Source organism: Nymphalis io, chromosome 6 (genome assembly GCF_905147045.1).
Source record: "Nymphalis io chromosome 6, ilAglIoxx1.1, whole genome shotgun sequence".
Lineage (NCBI taxonomy): Eukaryota > Metazoa > Arthropoda > Insecta > Lepidoptera > Nymphalidae > Nymphalis > Nymphalis io.
The window spans coordinates 12229413-12252898 of NC_065893.1; the positions used below are offsets into that span (position 1 = coordinate 12229413).

The window sequence follows — 23486 nt, forward strand, 5'->3', positions numbered from 1 at the left end:
TTCTAAAAATAAACCTCTATTATGCCTTGTGATAGAATGCCGTCTATAAATATACTGGAATTGTTCAATGGATTGTAAAATTAGTTTTGCAATACGGCCTTTTACCTTCTTATCACTGAATTGCACGTCTTCGTGACAAGAACGCGATCGACCCGCTGCAGCCTATTTTCGACAGCCAATTTATCTGAATCTTTTAAGGAGACTGTTACTCAATAAGTATATAAAGTAAAATTAGTCCTTATATCATACTTTAAAAAAATTTAATAGTAAAAAATTAACATAATTTTAACTTAATCATGTTTGAAGTTTGATGGTTTTTATGGAAGGCACGGAACTCTAATAATCATTTTTACTATTTTCATGTAAGGTATATAATTACAACTGTGGAGATTAATAAGTTTCATTCTTATAATATAATATTATATACATAATAAAAAAAACTAACAACGTTTCAGAACATACATTCTACCTAGAAGAACCAGCTTGAAACACAGTAGTCTCTCTTATCAGCCATTTAAATCACGTAGCTGTATGTCTAATAAAATATTACATAATATTAATTTGTCAATGTTGTATATGTGTATATAAAACGCACACAACGTCGAAAATCTACAATCAAATCGCAATACGCAAATCAGAGGGCTTGGCATAAATCATTTGGCTCAGATATAAATCTCCACGGTGTTATATTGCATGTATGTCAGACACCTCCCAATGGATACATAAATTGCTTGTTTCATATTTCGTATTGGTTTAGTAGCTTTGGAGATATTGGATTTGATTTAATTGGAACTTTTTGTACATATATTTTTTTTAAATAGAATAGCAAGGCGGACGAGCATATGTAAGATGTAAGAAATGTTGACCATCGCTTACATTGCCAATGCCCACCAACCTTGGGACCTAAGATTTGATGTCCTTGTACATGTAATTAAGCTGGCTCACTCACCCTTCAAACCGCAACACAACAATACCAAGTACTGCTTGCACAAAGCTCTACCACCAGTAAAGAAATATCTGTCCATTTTTTGACTTATTTATATTTATTTTTCGATTGAATTATTGATGGACATAGGAAAATATATAAAGCGAATGTGACTTCTCTACATTATCAACTCTGTGACAATAATTGTATTTATTTCGTCAAATCTCATTTGTAATCACATTGACTCACTCATCGCTTCACAGTAATGTTTTATAGAAATATAGTGAGTGTATATCTGATTTTTTTAAAGATTTCTAAATGAACCGTGATTAAAATTCTCGCATTTTTGGATGGAATTTTGATAAACCTTTCAGTGCATATCCAATAGCACATTTGCAATTTGGAACTTTAAAATTCAATCATCCAACCGACTGAGAGGATAATATTGCACACATATTTCTCGTGACAATACAATTTATATTAGTTTTGATACATAGATCAAAGTTTAAATGAAATTTATCATGTCGAGGAATACTAGACATCTTTCGAGATGGCAAAGTTTCCATCATCATGGAATAAACACATCTTTCCTTAGTTAACAAAAAAGGTTTTAACACTTGGAATTGATTCAATCCTTATTATTATTACGCTATGTCGATCCTGATAACTATAATCCCATTAATAACTTACGTTTATAGTAATTTCCTTCGATAAATTGCATTTTATATTCTTCTGTATTTCTTTTCAAAGCTATTATATTTTATTAATTAAATAAATATAATTACAATAGAAATAATTCTATTGGAATCTTCCGAGAAAACTGTTAACACACAGCTTAGATAGCCGAGATGACCTAGTGATTAGAACGCATGAATCTTAACCGATGATCATGGGTTCAAACCCGGGCAAGCACCTACATTTATCTAATTTCACTGAAATTCTGCCACATGTGTATTCTACCAACCCGCATTGGAGCAGCGTGGTGGAATAAGCTTCAAAACCTTCTCCTCAAAAGGGGAGACGAGGCCTTAGCCCAACAGCGGGATATTTACAGGCTGTTACTTACATAACTCATAAAATTATGCTCTGCTTTGCTGGACAATCGTCGGGGTATGTAGCACCCGCTAATAACTAAGTATTGCTGCTTGGCGGTTGTTCAGTTCCAGTTTGAATTGTGAGAGCCAGTGTAACTACAGGCACAAGGGCTTAACATCATGATTCTCAATCTTGGTGGCGCATTGACTATGGAAGGGGTAGTAAATATTTCTTACAATGCCAACGTCTATGGGTAGTGACCATTTACCATCAGGTGATCCACATGCCAATGCCTATCTTTTTTTATAAAAAAAAAGTATGTACATATGTATTATTCATTACTTCAATAGAATGCATGTACTATATAATAAGTTAATAAATTGAATCTGTCCCTTTTACTTCTGACAACTGACTGCCGCTGAAAAATAACTTTGAGGTTTTGTACTTAACATCAAGCTACGCGGTAGACCAAGTTGTTGCATCACATTTCACAAATTTAACGTTAAATTATATTTACAATATTCGTTTTTTTATGTGATTTTTTTTTAATATTTACTTTTTAAATTGTTTTATTTTCTTTTTTTTAATTGTTTTATTGTTAAATTCACACTTGTCACGTTAATAGTCTAACTTGAAAGCGGTATATTATATATATTCATCTTATGATTAAATTAAAAAATCGATTTGATGAACAGCAAATAAACTAACTACAACAACTTTACTTATAAACGTTGCTTCATCATATCAGCCGGAAGACGTTGCTTAGCAACTGTTTAGTTAAACACTGATTTCTCTCTTTCTGTCATTATTGATGTGTCATTCGAAAGAAAAAGACAATGTATTGTTTAACTAATCACCCACTAAATAAGTAAGGCCAGAAATGTATATTTTGAACATATATATGACTCGAAAGTACCATTACAACAATTGCTTAGTATATTCTTTACAGCGAGTGTAATATGTATAAATAAATAATTCGGTATATGTTTTTAAATAATACGATGTATTTGTTACAGGTAATTTAATTATAGTATGGCGAAAGTAAATTAATTGTCACTGGTAAGTTCATATGATTCTACTTCATCCCAATTTTTGTGGAAGGCTGCCAGCCGGTTATAAAATGATATACTTCTTTATTGAAAAAAAAAAGTTTTAATTAAAACTTATTTTTCATAATTTATTCAATTTCATTAAACGTATAAATCAGAAACGTGAATATTATACAGATTTAAAAAATGCGAACGGAATAAACTTAATGTTCCAAATATAAAAGTGTATTCAGAAACTAAGTAATTAAATTTAGTAGTTTTTTTTTTAATATTTAATACTTTTTTCATTTTATTTGTGGCTATCGCCTTATGACTCATCGTCATTACACAGTAAAGATACGTCTGTCAGTACCCTGAAATAACTAAAACTGGTGGTACATGTGTAATGCGTACAGGTTTTTTTTAAACTTACATCCCCACGGAAGTAAAATTCAAAATTCGAATTTGCCTATTAAAAGGTATATTATATTGTTGATTTCATCTTTTTTTATTTTAAACTCTCTTATGTGGCTACAAAGTTACACTAGCATTTTTGTGTATATGTCCCGTTGTTCACAAAAGCTCCAATGTATGTTGGTGTAATTCATGTTGCAGATTATTTTTTTAACAATGATTTCATTCATCGCCGAGATCGCACGAACGAGATGAATAAACACAAATTAAGCACAAGAAAATCCATTGGTGCTTGGCTAGATTTGAGCCCGCAATCATCGGTTAAGATTCACTCGTTCTAACCACTAGGGCATCTTGGCTTAGAACAATGCCTGTGTTAAATACAATTATTTATTTCTACACTTTCAACTCCAACATAGTTAAATTTATCTATGAGTGATGATGAAACCTGCGACCGTCACCTTTAAACCGTTGACCTATTCTGTCACAGAAATAAAACGAAAGTCTATTAATATGTAACTATTTGGACGATGTACGAAAACGTATTATGATTTCTTCCGAAAATTGTATTGAAACTGTCGAAAGGATGTCAGAAGTCAACGAAATGTCATTCGAGTGTCTGACCTTTTGTGTTTCATAAACATTAAACAGTTTCATAAATATTATATTTGTTTGATTTAATCATTAATTTTATATTTCATAATATATTTATAATTGTGTATGTGTGTGAATCGGAAGATATTGTATTTTGTAAGTTTAATAATAACTTTAGGCTATTGAATAGATATAAATATTAGTAATAAAATAATATATGTATAATCATAGAATTATATATATATTAAATAATGTACGAATAACCGAATTGATAAAATAATTTTGAAGGATACAATTTATATGTACACACACAATAAGGTGTTTTTATAAAAAAAACACATTCAGATACAAAAAAAGAATTTGCAAAATATTGAAAATTTAATACATTAAAAAATACAAATATTTAAAAAAAAACGATAAAAATGGCATGAGTTATCAAAGTTTATCAAATGCGTGTCTGCGCAAGCGCACATTGTGTCAAAAGTTGCATAATGCAACGTAGAGCGGTCGGTGGCTGGCCTTGCCACGCCTAGACTCGCTGTGCAAGTATGCAGTAGGTGTTATGCTATAGTAACTACAAACTTTGCACTTATCGAAAAAAATTGATTTATAAAAACATATAATTTTCTAACACGAAGTGTTAATATGTTTTTTGTGTTCATTAAAGGGGCGAAAAAAAACGACATATATTTTAATTAACTTTACTTTTTACTTTAATTTATACTAATTTACTATCAAAACAAAATAAACTTCTGTGAAATTGTCGAACAACAAGATTAAGTTTAATATTTAGTACAGCTAGGTTGCAATGTGAGTTGCACAGAGTAAAATAGCAAGAAACTAAAACAGCTACTGTTTTCTGCTATCAAATTACATTTGTCAAGAATATATCCAATTAAATACTCGTATTTATTCCTGCATTATACAATATAAAGCTGGGGTATTTCTAAATTACTTAGAAATGATTCTCACCATTTTTGAAACATCTCTATTACTAATTATCTATATACTTATATATGTATTTACAAAAGAAAAGTAGTATATGTAGTATATCAGTCGTCTGGTTTCCATAGTACAAGCTCTGCTTGATTTGGAATCAGATGGCCGTGTGTGAATAATGCCCCATATATCATTAAATTAATATACTTATTAACAAATAGTTAAATGCTTTTAGTTATCGATAGCCCTTCATATTGTATTGTAATATGAAATAATTGTGAATTACGAATAAACAACCGGAAATAATCAAGCTTCAAAATGTACAAGCTCACAAAATCACTTTCCTTCAGTGGTATCCTTGTTACCCTGACACTGCTGGTGGTATAGGTGTATAAACCACTTCTTACAACGGCTACAAACCACGATATATCAGTTGTTGTCTCTTGTGCTTGAAATTACACTGGCTCATTCTCCCTTCAAATCGAAACAAAACATTAGAAAATCAAAGAAATTTTGCTAAGTTTAAGAACATCAAACTGTTTCATTTCCTACTAACTCTTAAATATAATACTCATAAGTAATAAAATTATTCATAATATTGTTAAAAAACAATTATTATCATTTGGTTCAACTTTACATATTGACGAAGGTGCAAAATTTATTTTTCCTTTCTCGTGACGTACTTTTCCTGGAAATCAAATGTTTCTTATTCCGCTTTAACAGACACGCAGCAATTCATGCTAAACGAATTGGTAACCAAGAACATTGGACATGTTAAAATAATTTTAGAAAACATGAATCTTAAATTTTTATCCGATGATTCCGAGTTCAACGAACCACTGAGATTTATTGAGAGATTATTTGTGTTTAAAATTCATCTTGATCTCGGAGATAAACATCATGAACCTACATGTGATGGATGAAAATCTGCCATGTGTATCCACTAAATCTCTTCTTCCCAAAACAGATGCTTTAGCCCAGTAGTGGGACATTTATATGCTGTTATTCTACTAAAGAAAATCGATATGTCGTATATATCAAATTGTCGATCAACACAAGATAAAACCCAAAAATATAGACAGAAATGTTAACTAAATGCAATTATAGCTATAATTTCCATATTTTGTTTTCCTCTTTATGTGTGTGCGTATCTAAGGTGAATGATCATTTCAGCAAACGCATTAGGTCATCAACTCGGTGACTCCTCACCTGACTAATTATTAGTGTGGTGGTTTGAAGTGTGAGTAAGCCAGTGTAACTACAGGGGACGTAACATCTTAGTTCACAATAACAGGTTGTTGGCACTTCGGCGATGTAAGGGATAGTTAATATTTTTTTATGGCGTTGTCTATGAACGGTGGTGACCACTTATAATCAGGTTGCCCATAAGCCCGTCCGTCATATTTAAAAAAAACTAATATGTATAATTTTAATTAATATTAATATACCTTTGAAAAATGCTACAATAGGTAGTCATTTATTTGGAATTATATTAAAACAAAATATACTCGGCAAGCCGAGATGGCCTAGTGGATAGAACATGTGAGTCTTAATCGATGACCACCACTGAATTTTCATGTGCTCAATTTGAGTTTATAATTCACCTCGCGCTTGACAGTAAAGGAAAACATCGTGAGGAAACCGGCATGTGTCTGATTTAACTGAAATTCTGCGACATGTGTATTCCACCAACCCGCATTGGAGCAGCGTGGTGAAATAAGCTCCAAACCTTCTCTTCAAAAGGCGGAGGAAGCCTTAGCCCAGCAGTGGGACATTTACAGGTTGTTTATTTATTTTTTATAGAATATGAAGGCGGACGAGCATATGGGCCACCTGATGGTAAGTGGTCACCAACGCCCATAGACATAGGCATTGTAAGGAATGTTGACCATCGCTTACACCAATGCGCCACCAACCTTGGGAACTAAGATGTTATGTCCCTTGTGTCTGTAATTACACTGGCTCACTCACCCTTCAAACCGGAACACAACAATATTAAGTATTGCTGCTTTGCGGTAAAATATCTGATGAGTGGGTGGTACCTACCCAGACGAGCTTGCACAAAGCCCTACCACCAAGTTGTTACTTTACTTTTTTACTTTTATACTCGGCTTGTCACTTATTACCTCATAAACATCAAATAACTTCAAAACAGTACCGTTACTTGAAAACAAGTGTTTATTTCAGTGTATATAAGTGTTTATACTTTTGAATTATTACATCATTACCATTCACAACATTACTTGTTGAAACAATAGCATTACATTTCACCATATCCTTGTTAAGATAAGATTTTTAATTTCGAATGACGTCACGCGAAGAAACCCACTCAGTATATTTGTATTATATCTATCTAAATAAATACATGTATGTAGTAATGGTATAAATAGTGTAAATTTTTAAGAAAATCACATTAATATAAGGCACAAATTTTAAAATCTTCTGTTGGATGTGTTCGACAAAATCGAAATATATTTATTTTATATATATTTTATTGGAGTGGATTCTTATGCACTTGTGTTACGTAAACTTACAACGAACCTATCACCGGTTTACAAAATATCTTCCAAGGAGAAATCTGAAAAGAAACAGTTAACAGTTTATACTTAAAATGATTATAATACGCATATAATTTGAGTCGAGATGGCCTAGTGGTTAGAACGCGTGAATCTTAACCGATGATCGTACCCACGAACCCAAACCCGGGCAAGCACCACTGAATTTTCATATGCTTAATTTGTACTTGACGGTGAAGGAAAACATCGTGAAGAAACCTGCATGTCTCTAATTTCATTGAAATTCTGCCACATGTGTATTCTACCAACCCGCATTGAAGCAGCGTGGTGGAATAAGCTTCAAACCTTCTCCTCAAAAGGGAGAGGAGGCCTTAGCCCAGCAGTGGGACATTAACTGGCTGATATAGTTGTTGTTTTGTTGTTGTTGCATATTATTTATTTACAACTAGGTACGTGTTGCGGGAACGTGTGTACACGTTTTATGAAATATTATATATATTTTATGTGTTTGGTATGAAACAATTATGTCGTCCTTGGGGCTTAAACTTTATACCAAATTTCATCAACTTCGGTTTGGTGGTGTAGAACTAAAACCATAACAGACAGACAGAGTTAGTTTCGCATTTATAATATTAGTTTACATTTATTAACAATTGCTTTGTGCAACTTTGAATACTTGGTTCGAACTCGGAAAAGCACGATGCTTATAATTCATCTCGTGCGACAGTTCAGTAAAACATCCTGTGTGTACATGTGTAATTTTATCAACCTGCGGGTAGCATTGAAACAGCCTGGTGAAAAAGAAAAGGCATAAATAGCAGTATTTGGTATTGTTGTGTTCCGATTTGAAGGATGAGTGAGCCAGTGTTATTACAGGCACAAGGGGCATAACATCTTAGTTCCCAAGGTTGGTGGCGCATCGGCGGTGTAAGATGGTTAACATTTCTTACAATGCCAATGTCTACGGGCGTTGGTGACCACTTACCAGCAGGTGGCCCATATGCATGTCTGTCTACCAATGCTATAAAAAAACAGCATTTACAGAGTATTAACATAAACGTTATTGCTCAATATTGCAAAGATATTATATAGCTTTTCGTATTGCTCAATATATCTTTCATTATATGTATAGTCCTACTTGCTATTGGCCAAATAATGTGCTCACTTGGCGCCAAGCCATAAAACAGGGAATTGAACTGTTTTAAAATCTTTATATAGAAAATTAATGACAGATTTATAGAAAGAAAATGTACTGTTAGTATATGTTTGGAAATTGTAATTACCGATAAAGATTTTTAACACTTAAACTGTATTTATTAGTGAAAATTTCAGATAGTGTATAGTTATTTATTATTATGCTACTTTGTATAATATAATTAGGAATCAAAAGTGTAATAATTAATCAAATATATATTCAAATTATAATAGACTTTTAAATTGATATTTGCAATCGAAAGCGTTTCAAAATTATAGCTTTTAAACGTCAAATACTGTTTTTTTTAATAAACAAAAACTGAAAAGGAATAAAAGAGGTTAGTTGTTATATCTAAACTACGTTTAGTATCCGATGTCTGATTTTTTTTTCAATTGCACTGGCGTTCTCAATTACACCCGATTATAGCAATTTGCACGTTTGGCAGTATGAGATAATAAATTTGTAACTTATTGTATTACAACAACAAAAATATGGGCAAGATTATTCGACTTCACGATAACTATTCCTAAAAGAACACAGCAATTCAGATCATTCCTCTATATCGATATAGCGAAGCAGGCAATGTAAATAAGCGGTAATAACCAATCACTATGATATCGTCAATTCCAATTTTAAATAAATTAAAAAAAATCGTATCTAAGTATTGCAAATGTTCTTCCGTTCCTTTAACTACTCATGACGTATTGAATCGTCGTCTAGATCTTTCTATTACAAACCCTTTCACCACTAGCAGAAAATTCAATGTTAGAAGCTACATTTTCTTTTCGATAAAGTAAATGTGTTTTTAAAAAAAGCCGAGATGGCCCAGTGGTAAGAACGCGTGAATCTTAACCGATGATCCTGGGTTCAAACCCGGGCAAGCACCACTGAATTTTCATGTGCTTAATTTGTGATTATAATTCATCTCGTGCTTTACGGTGAAGGAAAACATCGTGAGGAAACCTGCATGTGTCTAATTTCACTGAAATTCTGCCACATGTGAATTCTACCGACCCGCATTGGAGCAGCGTGGTGGAATAAGCTCCAAACCTTCTCCTCAAAAAGAGGAGAGGAGGCCTTTAGCCCAGCAGTGGGACATTCACAGGCTGTTACGGATTACGGAAATGTGTTTTTAAATTTGTCGTACATTGAAGCATAATTGCGTATAGATGTTTTGTATTAAATCTGAAAGAGATGTTATTTCTATTGATAATTCATTAAGCGGAAGAAGAGTTTATTTGAAGACATCTTAGAGAAATGATACTGTAATCTTCTGTATAATGATTATTTAATGTGCTAGATTTTGTCTCTTTTTATTACAATACATAGATTTTAAAACATGATTGCGTAATTAAATGTACTCGTAAGTCCTGTCCTTTGTTGTAGATCAAAAATAAATAAAAGAATAATATTTCATAATAAAGTACACAATCAGAATTAAGTATATAATTTTCAGAATCGCCTTAAACAATTTTATTATTCTAACCTACCCGATAAGATATGCATTTGGAAACATTATTCATAAGATTTTTCCTAAATATTAACGTTTTTTTGGTAATCAAAAAGAATCATCTTTAAGATTCCATGGAATACCTATATTTTATTGCTAATATTTCGGCCAACTCATTCCAACCGCAACACAACAATACTTGGTATTTTTATTCGGAGCATTTAATCATGAGTGGGTAACTTCCCCATAACCCTATTTGCAGTTCCACAGAAGTAACCAATCAGAATCATATTATTAATAACAAATGACGTGAGAATAAATATTTTACTTCAAGTATTAATTGTTGCATTATTTAACATTCTATTAGAGCAACTTTGTTGCTGCTGTGTCGAAGGAAATGATAAATTATGGAGAAATACGATCACCTTGATATTCTTTGATTGGTTAATCTGCGTAATTTTTCAATTTAAAGAATATATCCATTTTATACATATGTATACATATCACAACCATTAACAGTCATGTACTCCTAGCTACTAGGCGACTTCACTCGGGTTTTTTTTATTGAAAATAGGAAGACAGACTAGCAAAGGGGCCTACTGAGCTTACTACTTACATTGGTTCTGTAAGAAATATTAACCATTCTTACATCGCCAATGCATCACCAACCTAAACGAATATGTCATATTCCTTGTTTCTGAAGTTACACTGGCTCAATCAACCTTCAAACTGGAACACAATAATAATAATTATTGTGTGCATGAACATGTCTGTTTGTCCTGAGTCTGGGTGTAATTATCTATATAAGTATGTATTTACAAAAGAAAAGTAGTATATGTAGTATATCAGTTGTCTGGTTTCCATAGCACAAGCTTTGTACAAGCTTAATTTGGGATCAGATGGCCGTGTGTGAAAAATGTCCCAGGATATTATTATTATATTATTATTATTATTGAAGTAGGGGGTATGTGGGACTCGCCTATGGAATACCCACTAAAAAACCAGCGATACCTACACCGCCTTTTCGAGGTACGTCACGGGATCGCTTGCGCTTACAACCATGATATGGGCGGTACTTAGCCAGACTTGCACAAAACGTCATCACTAAGTAAAATAAATATTTTTCTAAATGTTTTACGTACGATAAAGAATTGGTCTATCAAATGCATAAACAATTCATCAAATCCGATTAGTTCCAGAGATTAGCGCAATACAAACAAAAAACAAACTTCAGATTTATATATTAGTATATATTTTGATTTCCACGGATGAATATCATATTTCAAGACGAGAAAGGTTAAAGGGCATGAGATGCAAGAAGACAGGGCATGACTAGATTGGACTAAACTAAAATTATCAATGAATATAACCAAAACAAATAAAAAACATATTTATGAAGTCACGATAACAAACCATACCATTGATATTGTAAAGTGCCTTTCCAATTTAAAACAATAAAACTCCGCTTAGTTAATACAAAATTGCCTTTCAGGCGTGGCAAGCAAGGAGTTAACGTAAATAAAGGTTTTAGTGTAAATAGCAAAATACTTATATTCTCGCTTATCGCAATACTTGGACCACTTCATAAACCGGTCCTGATAATATATAACGCCACTGATAAGGTGCGTGTGAGCTGACGGCCGTGGTGGAATTGAAAGGGCTCCAATTTTTTACTCGACTGTACCCAGCCAAATAGGTAATGAGTTTAAGTTTGAACATGCATAAATACAATATTATTATTACGAATTGTTCCAATTATTTGGCTAGTTATTTGCTGAAATACTCAATTCTGATTGGTTAAAACGTTTATTCATTGCATATTATGAATTATAACAATTATTTATTATTTACCAATGATTGTTGCGTGTGTTGAATTAAACAAATATCATGTTATACTTTTTTGTTTCTGTTGCTCTCTTTTTTTAATAAACCAATACGTTTTCGATTACCTCTTAGGTCTAGCTAGATTATATAGTTGCAAGTCCAGATGCTCGAGGTCCTAGATTCAAATCTCGGGGACAATATAAGTAACTAGGTTTTTCTTTCAATGAAACTGCACCTGTGCCTGTTTGTGCACTTTAATATATCCCACGTAATCAGCTTACCCTCGATATTAGTCACCGTGTTTGAAATCCGTTCCAGATCTTTTTATGTTTTTGTTATAAACTTTTACGAAACACCGATCGTTGCTCTATATCTCCCACACATTGAAATTACTACATGTTATTACATATACCCATTAGCCTATCCTTTAAGAGCCTAGATTATTAAAGCTAATGGCAGCGAAGTAAATGAATGCAACTCCATTATTATTTAGACCTACGCATATGTGAATTTTCTAAATGAGACCCGCCACACCTTGAATGCAAAATGTCACAACAAGAACGAGATTTAGCCTTTAATTATGCTTATTTAGGACTACATAAGTGCGATTTGAGCTAGATTACTGGTATATTATTACTAGCACAAGCCAACGTGGTCCGCAAAAAGTCATATATCAGAGCGTTTTTGGTGCAACACATTAGTCTAGTCTGTATGAACTTAACCATTACTTTTCTGGGCGTGTTAAAAATGATAATTACACTTTGAATGTTGATTTAAGGTTGTTTAGATAAAGTGGACGTGCTCTCAATTTACATCAAAATCCCACAATCTTTCTTAGCGCCTTCCATTGCTCTCTCTTGACGGTTAAGAACATCATGAGGAAACTTGTGCTGGATAAGATTCTTCCAAATGTGTGACAACTAAACCCATTGGAGCAGCGTGGTGGAATAAACTGCAGATCTCCTTTTAAAGAATAGAGGATACATTAACCAAGTGGGAGGACATTTACAAGATAACTTTGCTAGTCCTATACCCCCGTAACAGAGTTCCAAGTTGTTTTCTTTGAAGAGAGTAGCATCAATTATTCAGCACTCCAAAAGAAAATGTTTGCTTGACACGAAAATTTCTTGTAATCATATTTTTCTCTTACTAAACTTAATCTGTACAGATCTGCTACAGATTTATTAAATATTTTATATATATATAGATTTCCTGCAAGTAGTTGACAGTTGAAATAAATCATGGAAGCGATGCTCGCACGATTTGTCATTGTGATTTATTACATAAGTCATAATTACAGCTCATTATGGTTGGGTTCAATTAATAACAAAATTATTGCTATTAGGTGAAGATTAATATCTTATTTAATATTATCTTGATTATGATGATGATTTTTTCCTCATCATCGGTCATCCGCGTAGGAAACACAAGTGCAATCTCTATTCCCTCACTTTCATAGGAGTTCAGGCTCAGAACCATCAAGCTTTACGTGCTTTCCGAGAAGCATCAGTGAGACGGCGTCAGCACTGCCAACTTAGAAAGAGAGAAATCCGTGTTTAATTAAACAGTCGCTAAACAACGTTTATAAATAAAGCTGATAACCATTATTGAAGAGACAGACGGCTTAAAATGTAATCACGTTCTTAACCTAAATTCCTAGTTTCGAATTTGATGTCTGTCGTCAATTACGTATTAATCAAATATATTCAATCGATACGCAATACGTATTTAAACATACATACATACAAAAAGTGACAAACAAATTACTATAGCGTAGGATTTTACCCTTGACATTCATTGATGTCCGTAAGTTTCCAGATTGAAATATCTTAACGACCGCTACGTCTCTGATCCGAAATGCACTCTATCGGATTATAATAAGGATTAATTTTCTTTGTTTGGACACTGTGTTAGTATCCGGGTTGCCAACAAAGCGGTATGACATTTGCGTTGATGTCCAGTCGCGGACATGACATGTGGGTAGTGTGACTTGGAAATGGCGTCGAACAGATTTAACTTAAATCTGCAGTGAACTGTATACTTTTTCTAAATTTAAATAAATTGTTTATTGTATCTCTGTATGTACAGGCTAATCTCCTAAACAAAGGAACGGATTTTTACAGGTTGTTCAAGCTCAGCTTGGAGGCTTAAGTTTTGTTTCATGTACGGATGACAGTTAAAAATCTTATCGTCATTTAAATATAATTTAAATTCGTCTTTTATACAATTAATAAACCAGTATATTTATTTTGTTTTGTTAATATAAATAATTTATAACTGAAATGTAATATTTAAAAAACAGTTTAATGTGTATTTTTTAACAGCCCTTATGTCTTTAAAATGTGATCTTGAATAAAATGAATAATTAATATCTATATTAGACTTGGCATTTTTAGAAATTTCTTTGTTCTGAGGTTAAGAACGAGTAGGTATTATAAATATAACTTGGTGAATATTATTGCAATAAAAACATAGTAAGTTTAAAATCACATTAAACAATAAATATAACATTTCTACATGTATATTCTTTCCGAGTTATAAAAACGTTCGTTACATGTAATCGGTATTAAAAATGGAATATTTTTTTTTAAATATTTAATATTGAAAGATTGTTTTTAGGTTAACGGAAATCATTTCTTTAGCCTAGCAGTGGGAGATTCACATGCTATTCCTTTAATATTCATATATATATTATATTTATGTGACTGGCTCGTTGGTCTAGTGGCTTGATGTAAGGCTGTAGACCCGGAGGTCTCCTGGGTTCAATTCCAAGATCGGGCTAATAAAAAGTTATTGGGTTTTTCTGTCAGAAAATTCTCAGTAGCAGCCCGGAGTCTGGAAGTTGGAAGTGTGTTCACTCCCGTGCCTCGGAAAGCTCATAAAGCCGTTGGTCCTGCGCCTTAACTTTTTCCTGTCATTTTGGGTTGCCGTCCCATTGGATTATGAGAGTTATGGAATAGAGAGTGCACCTGTGTTTGCGCACACACTTGTGTACTATAATATCTCCTGCGTAGTTGACTAATATCTCTTGAGATTGGCCGCCGTAGCCAAAATCGGTCTGGAGGACATTATTATTTGTGTTGCAATTAGCATTGACAAATACCACTGAATTTTCATGTGCTTATTTTGTGTTTATAATTCATCTCGTGCTCGGCCTTGAAAAAACCTGCATTTTGCTAATGAAAATCTGGCACGTATCGTGCACGTTATCCACCAACCCACATTAGAGCAGTATGGAAGCTTTAGCCCAGCTGTGGGACGTATATTTGTTACTTTATTGTATACATAAAGTTTTATTTTTAATACGTTTTCATTGTGTGAGAATTATAGTTATCTAATATTCGTTCGACCGCAAAAGTCAATAGGGGTCAGATCGCAATCATCCTTTGTAAAGTCTAGTCAGTGGCTTGTGAAAAATGTCATACTAGCTGAAAACTACAAAAGTTACTCTGAGCACGATTTTGTTCACACCTATCAACTTCCTATTACACTCACAGGTACGAAATTAAATTAAAAATATTATTTATTCATGAATAATTATATATTTGCCCATTTTTTACCCTTATGTATACTAACCCTTTTAGTGTAAATAAAAAATACGTATAATATAATAACAAATACACGCACACATCTATTTTAAAATATAATATTCAAGGTATTTACAAAATAATAACATAAAGGAATCCTTACTAATATTATTAATCTGAAAGTGAGTTTGTTTGTTTATTTGTTTGTTATGCTTTCACATTTTTACTACAAAACCGATCATCATGAAATTTTGCGTACACGATGTCAGGAGTACAGAAAAGAATATAGGGCAATGAACGTCCCCCCCCCCTCCCCACTCAAACACAGGGCGACGATACGTGCGGTAACTCTTAAAATATATTTTTCCAAATTGTAGATTATCATGAAACAATAACAATTAAAGCTACCCAGTTTATCAGTTAAATTTTTAGTATTCTCAACTTTATAGGAATTAGTTCGTTACAGATTTATTTTTATTATAAACAATTCTACTGGTAGTAGGGCTTTGTGCAAGCTCGTCTGGGTAGGTACCACCCACTCATCAGATATTCTACCGCAAAACAGCAGTACTTGGTATTGTTGTGTTCCGGTTTGAAGGGTGAGTGAGCCAGTGTAATTACAGGCACAAGAGACATAACATCTTAGTTCCCAAGGTTAGTGGCGCATTGGATATGTAAGCGATGGTATCCGCCGACTTATAGTGCCAAACGCGACGTTTGCATACCGCTAGTGGCGGCAGCTTGGCCTGTGGCACTCTGGTAGAAATAAGGCTGTGATCCGAAGAGCCAAGAGGAGCCTGAACCACAACCTGATATTCCACCGGGTGAGAAGTCAGCAGAAGGTCCAGTAGAGAAGGTGCTTGCCCATCAATGTCTGGGATCCTGGTGGGCTGATCAACCAGTTGGGTCAAGTCATGTGTGAGAGCAAAAGCATGAGCAGTCCTTCCAGCATGGTCAGTTTTGAGGGATTTCAACCAGGATTCGTGGTGAGCATTAAAATCCCCCAAAAACACCAATTCCGCGTTAGGAAATTGCTCTTGCGCAGCATCTGCCACCCGACTAAGATGGTCAAATAATCGGCTTGACTCCAAGTCACCATTGTGGGATCTGTAGAGGCACACGTTGACTCGGCTCTGACGAACCAGGTCCACACGTACCACCAACATGGAGAAGGAGGGGTCCTCCAAGCAGCGCAGTCGGTGACAGCAAACATCCGTCCTGACGAACAAGCATACTCCGGAAGGATTCTTCAAGCGTGTAGCCGGGATAATTAAGGTAGCTGGTATCGGCAGGACGGAGTATTTGTGTCTCCGTTAGAAACAACATTGCTGGCCGTGCTGTCTCGAGATGGTGGTGGACAGCGTTGAGGTTAGTGTGGAGTCCTCGGATGTTAGAGAACTCGACCTCAAACAGCGAGGGTATGGTGGGGGTGTGCACCGCTGTACGACCGTTATTTCTTTTTTGTTGCGCCATTTGGGAAAAAAGAAATGGAAAAGAGACGTGAAACGAGCGATGTATTGCCACGATAGGGATGGGCAAAGTGTGGAGGCGTGTTTCCCCAAGTGGTTGCCAAAAGGAAAAATACACTGACCCGCCGGACGGAAGGGCCCCCGAACCCCCCCGGAAGTGGCCGCCGGGACCCCACCTACCGGTCACCAACCGGCACGACGGTCCACCCCGAGATTATGCGTGGCCTGGTGGGGCAGCCTCACGAGCTGGTTAGGCACGCTTGGGCCCCTGTACTATGCCACGGGCGGCCAGCGGAACAGCCGTTTCTTCGGGTCTCCCTGTCCGGCAGGTCAATACAGTTTCCCCCGGCATTGGTTCAACAGCCGTCTCCAATCGGACCAACACCCATCGCGGCAATACTCGCTCGGGCTCTGGCTGTACGCTGGCTGACCTCGAAACGCGGCTGCAAGCCACTTCGAGAGTTTTTCACCATGCGTACGGTGGTAACAAGCCAGGCGGATGTTAGCATCCTACCACCTGATGAGCAGATGGTCGCTCAGATATCCCTTAGTCGCCTCTTACGACACCCATGGGAAAGAGAGGGGCAGTGAAATGTATTCTTTCTCCGTCACTGCACGGACATCTCCGTCACTGCACGGACTGTGTAATATTTCTATATATAGTAATAATTTTTACGATGATACTCCTGACTCATTTAGGCCAAGTCCGTCATTCTTTAGAAATAGAAGCCAATTTATCAGGATCTTCGTATTATAGTACACAATTTTGCGCAAACACAACTTTTCTCTCTATTCCCTCACTTATGATCCAATTTGCTGTCCCGTCACCAGTCGGACACTACCTTGTATAAAGGATATATACTGGTATAGGATAGAGTTCCATCGCAGAACCAACTGCTTGTCGGACTGCTATCTGACTTCAGATTGCTATTGACACTATCTTGACATAAAAACTCAATAACAAAAAGTTATTGAGTTTTACTGGACCCGACCCAAGATTTGAACTCAGAACTTTGAGGTTTGCGGTCTTGTAGACTAACCATTAGACCAACAAGGTAGAGAGATTTCTATAAAGGTGATATAGAAATAAAATTGAAAACTGTATGATTTCATTACAATCTTACAATCTTCAATCTTACAATCAAAATACAATCTTAGCTTAGTGGACGTAGATGAATTATTTAACCATTAAAACAAAATTAACATCTATAACAATATCAGCTTTCAAATAGATAAAATACAATTAAAATAATTTATGCCATCGATTCCAGTCAAAACACCTATTTACTAACAAGATTTTACTTAATTATTGTAGTCCGAAAAAGAAAATTCGGTATTACCAGTATTTATAGTCAAAACAAAAATCTGAAATTATTTTCAGCGCAATCAGTTGGATTAAATTGTTTGAACATTCGGTTGCAATTTTGATATAATAAAAAAAAAATTCGTTTACATTTTTAACATTTATCATACATTCACACTTGTGCTTTCGATAATAGTAAACATGCTAAGGTGTTTAGAGGTCTGATATAAGGTATAGCGCGTTTTCTTGCGTCAGTGTAATTCATATCGTGTGATAATGAACGAAATGAAAACGTTATAGAAAATGAGGATAGTTGTAATTTATTTATAATTATTTTATCTTTATTTCACTTCTACTTCTGCAAGAAACTACTATTGCAAGAATTTAGAAATAAAAAAATAAATCAGAAACAAAATAATACAAGAAAGTAGAGATCAACAGAATGACAGCATAAGAAAACGTCATGCCGTTTGCCGAAGCAGCATACTATACAGTCTTACCCGACATTGAGCGCAAATAAATGTTCCACATCAATAAATATATTTTTTTACATTCCATTTTAGGTTAATTGCGGTCGTTATTTGATATTAAAGCGTTTTGTAGTTTTTTTTAATAGTGTTTTATCCTTGCATATCAAACTCATCGTATCTTAGCTATCTTACACATCAAACCTTATCTGATAGGTTTTATAATTACGTTACATATTGACAAACAGACATCATACTGCATATTGCTTTCGCAACCGCGCTTATATTAATAACTAGCATTCGACCGCAGCTTCGCCCGCGTATAACGGGGAGAGGGCGGTAAAATATGGCTACGTCCGTTCTTAGGGCTCAAACTTACTTCATACCAAATTTTATCAAAATAGGTTCAACGGCCTTAAAAGCTTTACAGACATACATAGTTACTATCACATATATAATATTAGTATAGATAAGATGTATTTTTTCTCGCACCGTAATTAAAATCTTAGTATGCCGAGAAAATGTATTTCTACAATCAATCAAGTTGGCATGTCAATCAGACGGAAACACAATTATGTTAATCGTTGTTTTTAAAGTCAATTATAAAACAATACAAATTCGTTAATAATAAAAAATCCAAACAATGGTTCTCTGTTCACATAAATATTATTTATTCTTAGAAAAATATAATAATAGTTTGAAAAAATCTAATAAGGAACATATTAATCTTCACTTAAAGTATTTTCTGGTTTTATTAACATAACATATTATATAATATTAAAAAAATAAAACCTTAATATTTTAAATGAGAAAGTAAATTTGTTTGTTTTTTTTTTTGCTTTGTTTTAACTACTCAACCATCCAACTCGTTTGGTGACTCCTCCATATCCACACACGTGCGAGACAATAAATATTTTTAAGTGAAAACTGCCTCGTTGGTCTAGTGGCTAGATGTAAGGTCGTAGACCCGGAGATCCTGGGTTCAAATCCCAATAAAAACTTATTGGGTTTTTCTGTCGAAAATTCTCAATAGCAGCCCGGAGTGTGCAAGTTGGTAGTGTGTACAATCCCGTGCCTCGAAAAGTACGTAAAGCCACAAAGTGTTATGTATATTTTCAATTACCGAATAATACAAAAAAATCTTCGTGTAACAAATCGTTTAGAATCCGTAATTTAAACGACAAATTCGATTCGATTAATTATCTTGCGATAACGCCCCGACTACCTGCGCTAAGACCATTACTTACGTTTCGTTAATTACGTAATTCGAGCCCTAAATTTCATACTTGTAACAAATTACTTTTAATTTTCTGACATTATCTCCAGGTCTATTTATATTAAGTAATAGCCTATAATTAAGTATTGAGTAATTGCCTCCTCTCTTTTGGTTCGACTCAATATGGTGCTCCAATGCAAGTTGGTGGATACGTGCCAGAAATTCATCCCACATACGCAGGTGCTTTTTTTGAAGGTTCGTTCAAGCAGTGTCTGAGTCTCATCTCAGCTTTATCTCAAACAGATACATCAATATCCATTTTTATAATTTATAAGTCTTAAAAATAAATTGTACAGCAATCATAGAAAATTTTGACGTTTATGCTAATTGCTTAATCTCTTTGAGAATTACAATCGTTCCTCGTCCGCCATATTGTCTATTTCGTCGTCCATATTTAAAAATAACCAAAACAATATTAATTAATTAGAATTTTTTTTTTCTTTTATTCAAAATTGATAATCCGTCCTGACATCCCTTGGATCATTTATGTTATAAAAATCAAGCTATTTAAATATTCTAAAATATTTATATTATTTTTTGTTTTAGATTTATATCAAACTCAGATAAAACAGTTTTTGATAAGTAGTCAGTTCTGTCCTCTGTATTAAAAGCCATTAGTTATATATAATAAACATATATACTAAAGGTTTTATTACAAACGTCGCTTAGCGCCTGTTTAGTTAAATACTGATTTCGCTCTTTCTGACATTATTGATTTGACATTCGAAATAACAGGAGACAAAGGATTGTTTAACCAATCACTAGCTAAATAACGTTTATAAATAAATCCTTGAATAATTATATTTAATTCTCCACTACTTAACAAGTGTTCTTCTTCTATTAACAGAATTCAAAAGCATTAGGATGACACGCTGTGCTAAGTGGATATACGAGTCTTGGGCGGTGAATTGTCATTGTAGCTTTAGGTCTTACAAATTGCATTGCATTCTATCCTATCCGTATGATGAATTCTTGGTAAATTATATGAATAATGTTATTAAGCAAATCTTCTTAAAAGGATGGGATAATTTGACTATCAGTGAGACATACAACTGAATTAAAGTGAGAAGAAGGTGAAGGTAATACTCCAAATTCCTGGTTTATATCCCAGACTTTTTAACTTGCTTGCTATAAATAAACCTTTTAAGGAAATGAAAGGAAAATCAAGAACCATCTCAATTAATCTGGAAAAGCTTCAACAAAAAAGTCCTTATGTTTACATTTATTTAAATCCATTTTTTAATATAAACCTTTTTTGGTTACAATTATGGCTTACATAAGATATGACTTATTTATTACTGTATCACAAAAATACATGAAATCATAGAAAATACTCCATTTTCTATACACAACTTGTTCTTCGTTGTAGGACTTGTTCAAGTCTGGTTACCTCCCAATGATCACATATTCTACCTCCAAACAGCAACACTTGTTATTTCCGGATTGAATGATGAGTGACCCAGCACAATTACAGATACAAGAGACATAACATATTAGTTCCCAACGTTAGTAGGAGTTGGTTATTACTTCACTAATTTATCAATAAAACATTGTACGTTAGATAATTCAACCCATGAATAAAACGTTTATTTTTAAATATTACTATATTAAAAAACACAGGATTAAGAAAAACAAATGTACAAGAGATAATATTTATATCTTAGGAGAGATCTTCCCTGAGACCATAGAAATGAACGAGATTATTAATAAATATTTGACGTCGGTAGAATTTCGACTGAAAGATATATTTCTTTAAAAAGTTTATAGAATCGCGCCAAGCGATCTTTCCCCGTATCGAGCCAGAATAATATACCCACGCAATTTTTCTTATTCAAAATTGGTGGACGGCAAACATATTTCTTTATTATCGAATTTACTAATTTATTTTACTAAGTTAATTGCCAATTTTAATCACCGTAATATTCTTAAAACTGGTATGTAATTATTTTCATAAAAAAATACACAACTTTAAAATTATCTTTAAAGATTGTTTATTGTTCGTACATACAGATATTAGAATACAACGACAAGAAGAGCTCTTAAGATCGAGGTTGGCAGTTTATTCCACCACACTGCTCCATGTCGTGTTGAAAATTACACAGTGACAGAAATTCATCCGACGTATGAAGTTGCAACGTTCACAATGCTTTCTCGTAACTATTATTTAAGAACGATCTTGTTATACTAGTCAAACCAAAACTATTTCAATAGCAGTTGAAGTTGGTATTACATTCCAAAGCCTCGGAAAGCACGCTAAGTATGTAGTCTTTCGCCTGAACTCTCCGTTCATCTTGGAGTACCGTTTCAACGAACAGAGTGACTATTCCTTGTAAAATACATTTTTGATTGCGCAACTAGCTTGTTTCTATTGAGAATGTCTGTCATATTCATGAGGATCACTGTAATTTCGTACGAAATTGGCCATCTAAGCTTTTGTTTTTCCATTCGCAGCATACCATCGTAAATACACCATTTACGAAGTTGTTTTTTCAAATACTATATTATGAAAATGTATTTAAAATATTTTATTGTTAATCCAAAAATAGATTCAGTCACCAACTTTTAAGTAATTAATGGGACTCGAAGCGAAACTCAAGAAACTTTCAAATTATAATTTAAATATATTTACATAGCTTTGAATGAACGAAAGAAAAAAAAAATACAAGTTTATTAAATCTTGTTGTTTTAATATCGTTGATAATATCGAAGAAAATGTCGCTAATAACACATTATAATTTTATTATATTATCCCAATTTTCATTAATAAAGGGTGTGTAGAAATTGGACAAAATTACGCGTCACCAGTTATTTGTACATAAGTTATTCAGACCTGAATTATTATATACTGAACTATGAAGTAGTTTCACGACTACTCCTCGGAATCTATTCAAAGTCTAGTAAGTTTAATTGCCCTATTTACCTTTAAATAGTCTGATCAGCGAATTGGCATATCCCATTTGTAATATTGATTGGTAAGTTTAGTAATATTTGACACGTCTAAAAGATAGGAAAGTAGAAGACTTTTGCTTCTTTATTTTAAAGGGATATTATTCATATTTGGAAAATAAAATTGTACGTTTTATATAAATGATTATACCTTTTTATTATTTTTCCCGACGTTTAGGGCTTTACTGATGGTAGGGCTTTGTACTGGTGGCAGGGCTTTGTTCAAGCTCGTCTAGGTAGGTACCACTCACGCATCAGATATTCTACCGGAAAATAGCAATACTTGGTATTGTTGTGTTCCGGGTTTGAAGGGCGTGAGCCAGTGTAATTACAGGCACAAGGAACATAACTTCTTAGTTCCCAAGGTTGGTGGAGCATTTTTGATGTAAGCGATTGTTAACATTTACAATGCAATGTCTATGGGCATTAGTGACCATTTATCATCAGGTGGCCCTGTGCGTCCGTTTACCTATACTATATAAAAAAAACGAGTTGACTGCACGGGATTTCCTCCACTCCATTACATTTCAGTGTCTTAATAGTATGCTGTAATTATACCTAGTAAATAATGTAATTAA

At 33.8% G+C, this 23486-nt stretch overlaps 1 protein-coding gene across 1 annotated transcript in view; it reads left to right on the plus strand.

Annotated features, from left to right (window-relative positions):
• The window catches only part of LOC126768930 (terminal nucleotidyltransferase 5C), a 226821-nt gene that overhangs the window by 132546 nt on the left and 70789 nt on the right, over window positions 1-23486 (plus strand). The gene's annotated exons all lie outside the window — the stretch shown is intronic.